Source organism: Heteronotia binoei, chromosome 6 (genome assembly GCF_032191835.1).
Source record: "Heteronotia binoei isolate CCM8104 ecotype False Entrance Well chromosome 6, APGP_CSIRO_Hbin_v1, whole genome shotgun sequence".
In the NCBI taxonomy this organism is placed as follows: domain Eukaryota; kingdom Metazoa; phylum Chordata; class Lepidosauria; order Squamata; family Gekkonidae; genus Heteronotia; species Heteronotia binoei.
In genome coordinates this window covers 34,420,639-34,433,732 of record NC_083228.1, presented here as the reverse complement: position 1 = coordinate 34,433,732, position 13,094 = coordinate 34,420,639, and positions in this window count along the sequence as shown.

The window sequence follows — 13,094 nt, the reverse complement described above, 5'->3', positions numbered from 1 at the left end:
GCTGGCCCAGGCCCCTAAAGGCATCGGGGCCCATAAGCTAGTGTCTACTTGGCCTAATTGTTAATCTGGCTCTGGCAGCAAGGATGGTGGGATAGGAAGTTTTTCTCTGTGAATTCCACAAGTAACTAGAGACCTACCAGTAAATTCCAGTCCCCAGTTATTTTCCACATTGATTTGCATAGCGGGAACAGTAAACAACTTTAGCTCATATCTCTTTTGTTGTGTGTCTCTCTCAGCAGTGAAGAGTGAAGCACAATGCCGCTATATAAATCTATTATGCGGCCATATAGAGAATACTGCAAACACTTCTTATTACTTTTATCTTAAAAATAAACAGGCAGGCTAAGGAGGAAAAAAACCAACTAAAATGTTGAAAGCCTTTGAGCTCTTTGTACAAAGAAAGATTAATTTTTGAGACTTTTTCATTTAGGAGGGAAATACCAATGTAGAAAAGCAACTAGACATTTTACTTCCACTGTACAGGCTGAGCTCAGGGCGGGGCATGAATCCCATTTAAATTCAGTGCATGGAAGTTCAACTGCCCTGCTTCGTACCTCCTGAAGCAACCCCCAGTGCACCCCAACATGCTGTTCCTGGGGTAATTGCCCCCCTTTTACATGTATGGATCCCCACATGTATGGATTCCCACCAATTTTAATTAGCTGTAAAATGGAAGTATTCACATGTTTCATAATTAAGGTATGGTACCACAATCTATGATAATAACCACCAGCTTTAGTTGAGAATTAAACACATGAATGGAAAGGTGAGTTTAACAAATATCATTAGCCATGATAATAAAAATGGAGCCTCCATATTCAGAGGTGGTACATCTAATAACAGCAGGAGTCATTTTGTAGAAGAATAGGAGGTGGAACTCATTAGCATAACTCATTAGCATATGCCACCTACCCACCCCCCAGCCAAAAGCAACCTGATGCAAGAAAGGAGAACCCCGGGCAAGTGAGGCCTTTTTGGGCTGGCTAGAGATCCAGTCAGCCCAAGCAGGTCTTGCTCACCTGGGGCTCTCCTTGGCCACCACCCCCGCAATCAAAAGGCCAGCAAGCCACCCTCCACCCCAAATCACATAAGTGGAGAAAGGGTGATGCAGGCTTCTCTAGTGGTTAATGAGGGCTGCTGGGGGTGTGGCAAAGCTCCTGGTGGCTGGCTGGCTGCCTGCTCTCCTAAACCAGGAATTGTTTTGCAGTTGCACTACTATTCAATGGACAAGGTAGGTGGGGAGGAAGAGGGGGAACCATCAAAAAGGTTCAGGAGCTGTGCTCCTGTGAGCTCCTGCTGAATTCAAGGCCTGAATTACAGTAATAAACAACAGAGGATAGTTATTACCTTAATGTCTTGCTCATGAGTAGAAGCATCTGATGGACATCTCCTAAAAACAAAATGCTAGATCTGATGAAATTGGGTCTAATTCAGCAAGGTGATTACTGCAATGTGGTTTATTGCTAAAATAATCCAAGTGGTGTGGATCATTCCCTTATTCTGCCATTCTACTAAGCAAAGTTTAAAGCCTTCATCCAACCTAAGGGCCCTTTCTCTTGGAGGAAGAGTCAATTCTTAAGCTGAAGGAAAGTTCCTTGGAAGCTGGTTAGATCAACCCTGACAGGATTGCAGGCATTGCTTTGACTAAGGCTATAGTCACGATGATTCAAGTGCAATGCAAAGCAGAGTTAACCTATCTAAACCTATTTACTTCAATGGATTTACATTGATGTAACTTTGCTAAAGATAGCACCATCAATTTTGTAATTTCTTGGTCTTTCCTCTTGCTGTTGTGTGTCTGGGATATCAACGATTTCCTGGTTGGCAACAACCCAGTTTTTCTGTGATTTCTGCTTCTTATAATTTTCACAGTGAAAAGAAGCACAAGGTCATACAACAAACCAATTTTAAAAAATTGGGAAAAAGCACCCTTCTTATATGCTTCATGATTTGCAATGTGAAAGATCCAAAAGAACTTGTTTACAGTATAATCCTAAATAATTACACCCTTCTCAATTGGTTTAGAAGGGTGTAGCTCTGGTTTAGGATTGCACTAGTAGTTATTTTGGAAATGCTTTTTCTGTGAGAAGCAGTTTGTGCTGGGGGACAAGATACCTCTTTGACCTTCATCTGTAGAACTGGAAAAATGAAATCAGGACCTCACAAGCTTCTGATTATTGAACATGTTTAGAAACCAATTACCAGTTTTTGTATTTAAGGGTAAACTCCACTTCATGTTCAAGGGAAATGAAATATTTTGTTTACATTCAATTCTGGTTCACAGGTGGGGGGGAGGAGTCCTTCTCATTTGGATCCAGGTTCAGGTTAGGCTTCCCAACCCTCCCGCCCTGGCTGGGGACTCCCGAATTTTCAGCCTCCTCCCCCGCTCTTAAAAAGTCTGGGGGCGGGGGAGAGAGAACATACCTGCAGGAATCATGTTTTACAGCTTGGGATCCGTTTTTAAGGCTGCACAGGAAACAGGAATGGCCCTTTAAGGCTTCACAGGAAACAGAAATGGCCCCTCCCTTTCTTTTCCTGTGCAGTCTTACTTTCTTTTTCACAGCCAGCAAATTCTGCTGGAAGAAGACCAAGTAAGGTAAGTGTTTGTGTGTGTGTGTGAGAGAGAGGGAGGGGGCAGGGAGGGGGGAATTCCCTGGTATGGAGCCCCCCCCCTTTTAGAAAGCGTGTGTGTGGGGGGGGAAGGAAATGTCTACTAGGCACTCTATTATTCCCTATGGAGAACGATTCCCATAGAGAATAATAGGGAATTGATCCATGGGTATTGGGGGCTCTGGGGGGCTATTTTTTGAGGTAGAGGCACCAGATTTTTAGTATAGCAGCTAGTGCCTCTCCCCAAAATACCCCCCAAGTTTCAAAAATATTGGACCAGAGGGTCCAATTCTATGAGCCCCAAAAGATGGTGCCCTTATCCTTAATTATTTCCTCTGGAAGAAAGGCATTTAAAAAGGCATGCTGTCCCTTTAAATGTGATGGCCAGAACTCCCTTGGAGTTCAATTATGCTTGTCACATCCTTGTTTCTGGCTCCACCCCCAATGTCTCCTGGCTCCACCCCCAAATTCCCCAGATTTTTCTTTAATTGGACTTGGCAACCCTAGTTCAGGTTGACTTCACGTTAAAATAACATGTATTAAATAGTACAGTTTATGTGTGTGTATATTTGTGAGAGAGACTAGAGCAATGCAGGCAGCTGTTTCTCTATTAGCAGAACTTGTGGTAAACCTGAAATCTTATTAATTTTAACAGCAACACTTTGCAACAAAACTATGGTGGTTCTTCCTGTCATTCACCTCAAAAGCATGTTCCACAAGTGGAACTGATGCTCTTGCTATTGATAGCTTTTAGTATTATCTCTCTGCTGCCTCTTGAATTAATACAGCTTACTTTAGTTACATATAAGGCCTGTTCAGACACATCATTTTGAAGGCCTCATTCTTTCAAGCCCCTTGTTACTCAGCGAGCCTCTCTCTTAGGGCCTTGTGGCCTTGGTGGCCATTTTAAGTGGGCCTGAGGCAGCAGCCAGTGGGTGGGTGAGCTTTGGCCATTTTGTGAGGCACTGGAGTTGCTTTCTTCCTCCTTGCATCTTGTCCCTAGCGGGCATTTTATGCTTGCTTTTCACCTCGCCTCTTGTTCTTGGTGGCCATTTTAGGTGCTATTGAGGCAGCAGTCATTTTAGGGGTGGCCTTTGGCCTTTTTTGGGGTGAGGAAATTGAGTGAGTTTTTTGGGGGGTTGCAAGACTTAGCCCCTGGGGCAGAGTGGTAAAGCTGCAGTACTGCAGTTTAAACTCTCTTTAATTTTTGTCTGGTGCCGTAATCCCTTTGGGTGGCAAACATGTCAGGGCAGAAAGGCGGTGGAAAATCTAAGGGTAGCAGCCTGCTCATAAGGCTCCTAAGCCGCCCCAGAAGTGTCCTCCGCCCCCCTCGTCTTCAGATGAGGAGGGAGAGGACGAGGTGAACACAGTCATTTTTCAAAGACTGCAGGCCCTGGAATGGGCATCTGGACTTCCACCTTCTCAGATGCCAAGGAAAGGGCAGGTTCCCAAGCTGGCTTTGCAGGCGGATATACTGACCCGTTTGTCTATTTTGGAGGGCAGGTCTGCTGCGATTGCTAATGGAGGAGCTGTTGGGCTGGTTGGCTTGGATGCTGAGTCTGGCCCGACGTCCAGTGCGGTTGGTAAGGGAACGGCATTGATGCCTGCTGTACCTCCTGGTAAGTTGGGGGATGGTTCTTTGCCCTATACCGGGTCTGTGTGGCCCTGGGGGTCTTGGGGATCTGCCGCACCTGATGGGGCTGGTGCGGCTTCAGGTGGATCCGGGACTCCTTCAACTTTGGACGTGGGACAGCAGAATAACTGGATGTGGCCACATGGTCAGTTTGGTCCATTCGGTAATTGGCCTGTGGCCGGGCAGCAGGGGGCAGCTGCAGCTTTAACTGGTGGATGGGGTTTCCCATGTCCTTATGGGGTTGTCCCTTTTGGTGCTATGCCTTTTGGTGGGGTTGCCTTACCTTTGGGCGATCACCTGCTGCCTGCCACAAGAGACAAAATCCTTAAGGGGGAATATGTTGACATATTCTCCCTTTTATCTGGGGAATTAGAAAAAAAGGATAAGGAAGAGCTTGATGATAAAGAGAAGGAGAAGCTTAAGAAGAGGAAGGTTGATCAGACCTGGGCCAATTGGCTTCCAGGGTTTTTTATATATGCGGGAGTGATAGCGCGTGCTCAGCCCTGGCGGGCAGCAGCGCTGATTTAGTGCATGGACATCATATACAAAGGGTATACGATGTTCAGCGGCCTGGCCTAGATTCAATACAACCGGGAATTCAGGATGAGGGCCGCTTTGTACCCTTCCCTCCCTTGGGATCAGATTCACCAACAGTTGTGGCTGCAGGTGATGTCACCGGCACAGCCCAATCTGGGGGACCGCTCTGACAGCGGTCACTTAGTTTCTAAGGGTTCCTCTTCTCCTTCCATTTCATCATCATCTTCCCGCAGCTCTGCAGGGCAGGCAGTTCAATCCCGCTTGCTTTGCTGGGAGTTTGGGTCGCAGGGGACATGCAGTCGGAAAGCTTGCCAGTTCAAGCATGAATGCCCCTGAGTGCTGGCCCACACTTGTTTAACAACTGCCCAAGAGTTCGGCCACATAAGGGTCAGAAAAGACAGGGTGGGGGTCCTTTCCAAACTGGAAAAGGTCCCCAGTCCAATAAAGGTGGGGCCCCTTGAGCAATGGCTTCACAGATACCCACGCAGGGCTGACAGTTTATATTTGTTGAACGGTTTTACGTTAGGTTTTAGAATTCCATTTCAGGGTTCTCGGGTACCAACTTGGTCTCGGAACCTCAGTTCAGTTAAGGGTTTGGAGCACATGGTGGAGGCTAAGATTGCCAAGGAGCTGGCGGAGGGAAGGATTTTAGGTCCATTTGCTAGTCCTCCAGTGGTTAACCTTAGGATTTCCCCTTTAGGGGTGGTGCCAAAGAAGGCGCCTGGTGAATTTTGTTTGATTCACCACCTTTCTTACCCCAAGGGTTCTTCCGTTAATGATGGGATACCTGAGGAACTACACTCAGTTAGGTATACTACCTTTGATCAGGCCGTGGGTGTCGTTCGACGCTGTGGTCAGGGGGCTGAGTTGGCTAAATGCGATATCAAATCTGCATTTCGCCTTCTCCCTGTCCATCAGGACGATTTTGAGCTTTTGGGTTTCTCTTTTGCAGGGCAAATTTTACATGGACAGGGCGTTGCTTATGGGCTGCTCTGTATCGTGTGCTGCTTTCGAGTGTTTCAGCACATTTCTCAAATGGGCTGCGCGCGAGAAAGTGGGTTTGCAGGATGTTGTTCATTATTTGGATGACTACCTGTTTGTGGGCCCTGCGGGTTCTGGACGCTGCACTTAGTTGTTGTCTGGCTTTATTGAGCTGGCCGCTGAGTTGGGTGTGCCATTGGCTGAGAAAAAAACAGAGGGCCTGGCCCATTGTCTTGTGATTTTGGGGACTGAGGTGGACGCTTTAGCGCAATCATCCAGGATTCCTTGCCAGAAGCTAGAGGATTTGAGGGAAAGGATTAATACTTTCCTCCTCAAAAAGAAGGTTACGCTTCTTGAGCTTCAGCAGTTAGTTGGGTACCTTAACTTTGCTTGCAAAGTGGTTGCCCCGGGTAGGGCTTTTCTTCGCAGGTTCTGTGATGCTATGGCAGGCCTTCAATTGCCCCAGCACAGGGCCAGGGTTACTAGCAGCATGAGGGAGCATGAGGGAGGATTTGCGGGTGTTGCAGGAGTTTCTGGAATCCTTTAATGGGATTTCTTTTTGGAGAGAGGACATGAGGCTTGAGGCAGAGCTTCAGGTCATGTCCAATGCTGCTGGGTCATTAGGTTTTGTGGTCTACTTCCGTGGGACACTGGTGCATGGAGGTGTGGCCGGATTCATGGGTGCAGGCCAGTTTGAGCCGGGATCTCACGTTTTTGGAATTTTTTCCCATTTTGGTTGCGGTTTGGTTGTGGGGGAGCGATATGGTTAATCGCACTGTTCATTTTTGGTGCTACAACATGGCTGTTGTTCATGTTATTAATTCCCTTTCATCCAAATCGCAACGGGTTATGAGGTTGGTGAGGGCCTTCACTCTGCGTTGCCTGCGGCTTAACATTTTGTTTTTGGCCAAGCATGTTCCTGGGGTGAATAACGGGGTGGCTGACGCTCTCTCTCATAAACAGATGGAGAGGTTTCGTCAGCTGGCCTGGACGCCGATCTGGAGGCGGCGCCAATGCCCCAGGAGCTATGGCTGATTGGAGAGCCGAGGCCTGCAGAATGATAGGCCTAGCCATTGCGCCTAGCACCAGGAAGTCTTACGAATGTACTGTGTGGCAGTTTGAAGACTTTAGGGCTGAGGTAGGGTATCACATTGTTTGGCCCCTCCTGGTGGAGCAGTTGCTCCATTATTGTGTTTCCTTAAAAGGTAAGGGATTGGCCGTGCAATCAATTAGAGGACACATGTCTGCGCTGGCCTTTGCTAGCAAGGCGTTGGGGTATAAGGAGGAAACAGCAGATTTTCATATTTGAAAGATTCTGGAAGGGTGGTCCAGAGAGGTTGGGCCTAAGCCTGATACCAGGAACCCTATGTCTCCTGAGATTCTTAGGGGTTTGAATGGGGTGTGGAGAGCAGTTTGTGCATCTCATTTTGAGGCTGTTTTGTTTCATGCAGCCTCTTTGGTGGCTTTCTTGGGGGTGCTGAGGATTAGTGAATTGGTGGCAAGCTCCAGGAATGATATTTCTGGCAGGGCTTTGTCAGTAAGGGATATTAGGTTAATGGGGGGTAAGGCGGCTCTTACCATCCACCAATCTAAGACGGATCAACAGGGCAATGGGACTGTGCTGGAGTTGGGTCCGTTCAGAGGTGGAGCTTTGCCCAGTTTCCGCATTGGCCGATTATTTGGCTGTGCGGGGAGGCTGCGAAGGGTTGTTGTTTTGTCATTTTGGAGGCAGCCCTCAGTTTTGGGCAGTGATGTCTAGGGCTTTAGCTTTGTTGGGGTTGTCTGGAGTGAGGTTTGGTACTCACTCCTTTAGAATTGGGGCGGCCTGTACGGCTGCGGCCTTGGGTTATTCTTCTTCGTCCATCCAGCGCCTTGGTCATTGGCAGTCTCAGGCTTATAAAGGTTATATTTGCCCTTTGCTCCACTCTTAGCTTTGTTATTGGAGCTGGGGTAGTTTAAGGTTTGGGTTTTATAACTTGTCTGTTTCTCTTTTTAGATGCTGTTGTTCCTGGCCAGAGGAGCCGAGTTCTCATCTGCGGGCACAGTTATGTGTTTTGGGCGGCACATCAAGCTCAGAGAACTGCCGTTGGCTCTCAGCTGGGGCTCAGCAAATATGTTACGGTTGAATGGCGGGGGCGCCAGGGTCTTCAGTGGCCCGTCTTGCTATAGCTTTTATTTCATGGGTGTGTGGGCCCTCCTCCTCAGGTTTTAATTATTCACCTGGGGGGAATGATCTCAGGCTGATTAAAGGCAAGGCTTTGATCTTGCAAGCTTGAGATGATTTCAAGTACATTAGGAAGAGATGGCCCGGTACCATTATAGTTTGGTCAGCCATGATTCCACACTTGGTGTGGCACAGTGCTTGGAATCCAGCTGGGATAGAGAGGGCTTGTTACAGAGCGAATAAGGAGATTCACAAGGCATTGGAGGGTGGCTTGGGCCACTATTTGCCCCTTCCAGATATTTCTTCATAATATCCTGACCTCTACAGAGGGGATGGGGTGCATCTCTTGGAAAAGGGTAATATACTTTTCCTGAGGGATCTTTGGCAAGGGCTTGTGTTGGCCTTGGGCCTTTCGGTGGGTGCTAAGCCCTAAGTAGAGACTTGGCCTTAGTTGTGGCAGGTTTTACTGGGTTTATGGCACCATGCAACCTGGGGAAGACCAGTTAGCCTCCCCCTTTTGGGGAGTTAGGGTCTGGCAGGATCAACCTTTGGGTATTGGTGACCCGAGGTGTGTGAATGCAGACTGTCCTGGAGACTCGATCAGATGGGTGCCTTTCGCTGAGACGCACGTCTGGTGTCTGGGCCCTCCGGTGCGAGCCTCCCTGCTGGGCCTGCCTGACAGGAGCTGTGACAGGAGCTGAAAAAGGCAGGGGAGCAGTCTGAGGAGACCCCTGGCCCTGACCTGGCCGCAGTTTGGTTGCCCTTGCCATTGCTGTATTATTTAATAAAGTGGCCCATAGTTTTACCAATTTATTTGTGTCCGCCTCTTTATTCCGACTTTGGGGGGGGGGAGAGCAATGTGCTTATGTGCATAGCAGGGGGGGAACCAAAAAAAGAGAACTGCCTGGTGCCGTCCTGTGGACAGCAGAAAGCAGTTTCACTGCGGAGTGATTCGAATTGCAGTATGGCAGTCTGATTGATAATATCCAGAACAAAGATATTCGGAACAGAACTGGGTCAGTTTAACACAGACTCAACATGCCATGTGAACAGGGCCATAGTATTAAAGATTCTTGCAAGGTTTTTTTTTTTTATAAAAAAAATCTCATATTGCAATACCACAGCATACTTTTGCTCCCAGTTAAACAGCATCATTTCTGAATATCTGTGACAATCCAGAGACAATCCGTGAATGTGTCCATGAGTCCAGACACAGCTTTCTCCTCCCCCCCTTCCTTGGAATAGCATCCCTCCAAGCTGTGTTGCTCTAAAAATCTGATGTTTGGCAAGAGGTATAACAGAGGAAGTACTGGGCATGTTTGTAGAACAAAATCAGAAGTCCCAGAGGCAGAGTTAGTCCTGTGGCTCTCTAAACTGTGACTATTGTCTAAAACATTATGCAACCATTTACATGCATTTGTATCGTCAAACTATTTAAAAGTAAATTGGTGCCAAAAGCAAGTTAGAGGCTGTGTTGTACATGTAGAAAGCCTTTGGGGTGATACACACATGCATATGCAACACTTTCACTTGATTACCGTACACTCAGTGACTGGAAGTTAAATGAATGCCATGAGTTGGGTTCCACTAACTGAGGAAAATGATATATTTGTTATTTATCTCACCTCTCATCCAAAGACCTCAGGGCAGTATACATGGTTCTTCTTTCCTTTGTTTTATGCTCACCACAACTCCTTGAAGTAGACTTAACAAAAATGACTGGCTCAAGATCATCTTGTGAATTCATGGCAAGTGAGAACTTGAAACTGAGGCTCCCCACGCCTAGTCCAACATTAACCCAAGGGCCCCTGACCTTTTTTACCCTGTGACCCCCTTTGGAATTCTGACTCAGAGTGGTGGACGCAATCACAAAAACAGTTGCTATAGAAAACAGAGTAAATCACAAAGATGGCTGCCACAGGAGGGGGAGTGAAGTCAGGCTTAACTCTTGTAGTATCTCTTCAACATTTCAGGCAGAAGCTGTTTAACAGGATGTCATCTTTTTTTTTTTTTTTGCATATATGCAGCTTACCTCCAATTGTGCAATGATGATTTGTGTGCCACTGCCAAGACCAGTTTTTTGCCACTGCCAAGACCAGTTTTTTAAAAATCTGTACAATCAGATCTCCACTGGCTAAAAGGCAGAGCTTTTTTGTAGCAGGAATTCCTTTGCATATTAGGTCACACACCTCTGATGTAGCCAATCCTCCAAGAACTTACGGTAAGCCCTGTAAGAACTCTGTTAGCCCTTAGAGGATTGGATACAACAGGGAATGTAGCCTAATATGCAAGAGAGATCCTACAACAAAAAAGCCCTGCCAAAAGGCAAAAGCCCCATCCACTTTCTAAAAACCCTTGACAGGCAGCAGAAAAGTTGATAGCACTCCAGTGCTCATAGGCACCTTGTTGAAGACCTCTGCTCCAGCCACTACATGGCACTGGGTCTCAATAAGGATCTTCCACTTAGAGGAAGGGAGAAAGATTTGTAAGTTCAGTCTGTGGTGCTATGTCTGCGATGGTCCTTTCACCCATGCAAGCTGCCACTGGATGCTGCATTAATGAAGTGATAAATGTGCATTTATAAAACAGACTACAAGAACGGGTATTGTGGAAAGTTAACATTTACACTTGCTGAGGCAATTAATAAAATTAGGATAAATCGGGTGGAGGGGAAATTTTGTGTTGGTGACAGGTTAGCATGCACCTTCCCACCTGAAGAGAAGTACATGCCTTGGAGACAGAAGAAAGACAACATGGAGTCAGAGTGACAATATGTCATGGATAGAAAAAGGAATTCATTGACAGAGAGCAAACAGCAGAGAGAAGAACAAGTACATGACACCAGAGCTGTAAGTTGGTGGTGAAGATGGAGACTAAGGGAGACTGATGGTTGATGAAATGGAATCTGAACATACAAGACCAAAGAATAAGGCAACAGGATTAAGATTTAAAAGAAAGCAAACATCACAATTCGAGAGACCAGCAGTGACTGGAGTGGGAGAGAGTGCCAATAAACTGTGGCCCTGTAGAGAAGAGATCGTTTTTGTAGGCTTACACAATTTTTAATCCACCATATCAAAAACCATTCACCAAACTGTACCTGGTCACTCACCAGAAGCATGATATAACCTTGGCTGCTTAGGATACAAAACCAGGAAACCCTTAGCAGGCCACATTCCATGCCTGGGGACTATATTTGACCTGCTAGCTCATAAATTGTACAGGTCCATTTTATTGAAAAAGGACTCAAGTGTTATTGGTTTCAGTGGGACTTAAGCAGTGCTTCATTGTCTCTGATTGACAGACCTTGGTGCTCAACATTTCCTGGATTAAATGTTCTCTTACCTGGAAGCTCTTCCCTCAGTTCTCAGCGTTTGATAGGAGTTGCAAAATAATGAAAGCAAGGCACTCAAGATACGTTTAAAGGCACTTTGATTATTTTGTTACCTCAAATATTCAGATCCTAAGACTAACCTTGGCTGGTCCAGAATAAAAATGTATACAGCATTATAGCCCCCCCCCCCAACCAGATGACATTGTAAGGGAAATGTGAAAATCTCATGTAATTTTTGTTCTGGTTAACACATGTGACATCACTTTATGCAATAAAACATTTCTTTGATTTTCCCAGTGCCCTTTCTCATCTCAACAACCCTTTTTTACACAAACTAAGATCATTTTCAGAATTCCTTGGTCTTTGCAGTTTGATGCAGAGTCCTTTTGGCCTAGAATCCATCTCACATTCTTTAACCCCCAAGGCAAGCTGTGGCTGAAAAAACATGAATCTGCATTCATTGCCCGATTACCTTTTGTGTCATTTGATATCATTCAAATGCCTGCATCATTCCCATTTTTAATTCTGGCTGCTGTTGCCATAAGGTTAAAAAAACCTGATTAATCATAAAAGCTGTTGACAAGGCTATTATATAAAGAAACAAACAAAATTGATGTGCAAAGGGAAAAGGGCTTTAGCAGAGAAGACGACAGAAATAAAAAGCGAGATTAATTATTACAAACATCCCTGATATAAATGATTTTGCATCCTCTTTAATCTTCCATTCTATGCATCTACATAGAGGTTATTGCATTATATAATGAGTATATTGCTGATACCAGGGGCCTGATTCATGTTTCACTTAGACCAGTTTTATAGCTTTAAAAATTCCATTATGGAAGCTCCCCAGCAGCTGTAAATTTGCAAGGCTCCATTGGCTTCTGTAAAATTATGCTGATTTACCCCAGCTGAGCATCTCATCCTTGGGAGAGATTTCTAATTTATAGTGCTGCGAGATCTGACTTGTTCCCTTTGTGTACTAAACAGCCGTTATGAATGGGAGATTTTTTATAAAAAATGTACAACAGGCATATTGTGCAGCACGTAAATGTATAGAATCTGAAGCGGTTAAATAGTAAGATGTGCAGATTGAGCCATTTGACAACCTGGGCTCAGTTCCATACTGTGATATTCCCATAGAGCCAATAGGAAGGCTGTATTGTCTAGGAACAAAGAAGTTAGTCCATGTGTGAAGGATAAAGCAATTGAACCTTAAGGAAGCACTTCCTTCTGAATGGCCACGTCACAACCAGGGCTGCCGTGTCTGGCATGGATTACTACCCTCACATGATTTCTCAAGCACATAACTAGTTCACAATTCAAACCACATTTAGGATGTCCAGTTAAAAGAAATACTGGCTCCTTGGTTGGGGCTAAGACATTGAGGCAGAACCTAAAGGAATCTTTCACTTGAGGGAAAATTCTGGTGTATTGTGGGTGGAATCTGGAAGGATCTAGAATTTACTAGCTTTACAGACCCCCAACTCTGGTTATTTGGTAGACAACCAGCTTTATTAGTTAAGACTCATAAAATACTGGCTAGTTGGCAATTGCACCAATCACCCCACTTTTAGAAGTGCAGTAAATACAAGGCATTGTTATGAGCCAGAAGTATGATGAAGAATATCACTCATCCTATCAAATGGATCATGAGAAGTGCACTAGAAACTGTTAGTGGTCATTTTAGGAGTTTCAGGTGTGAACCTTAATAATAGAATGATTAGCAGCAACAAAGTGTTTACAAGTGGTTACAAACTGAAGGGAATACAAAGATGAGCTATAAACATTTATCGAAGCCCAGTAAAGGAAGTTAATATGAATGTTTCAAACACAAT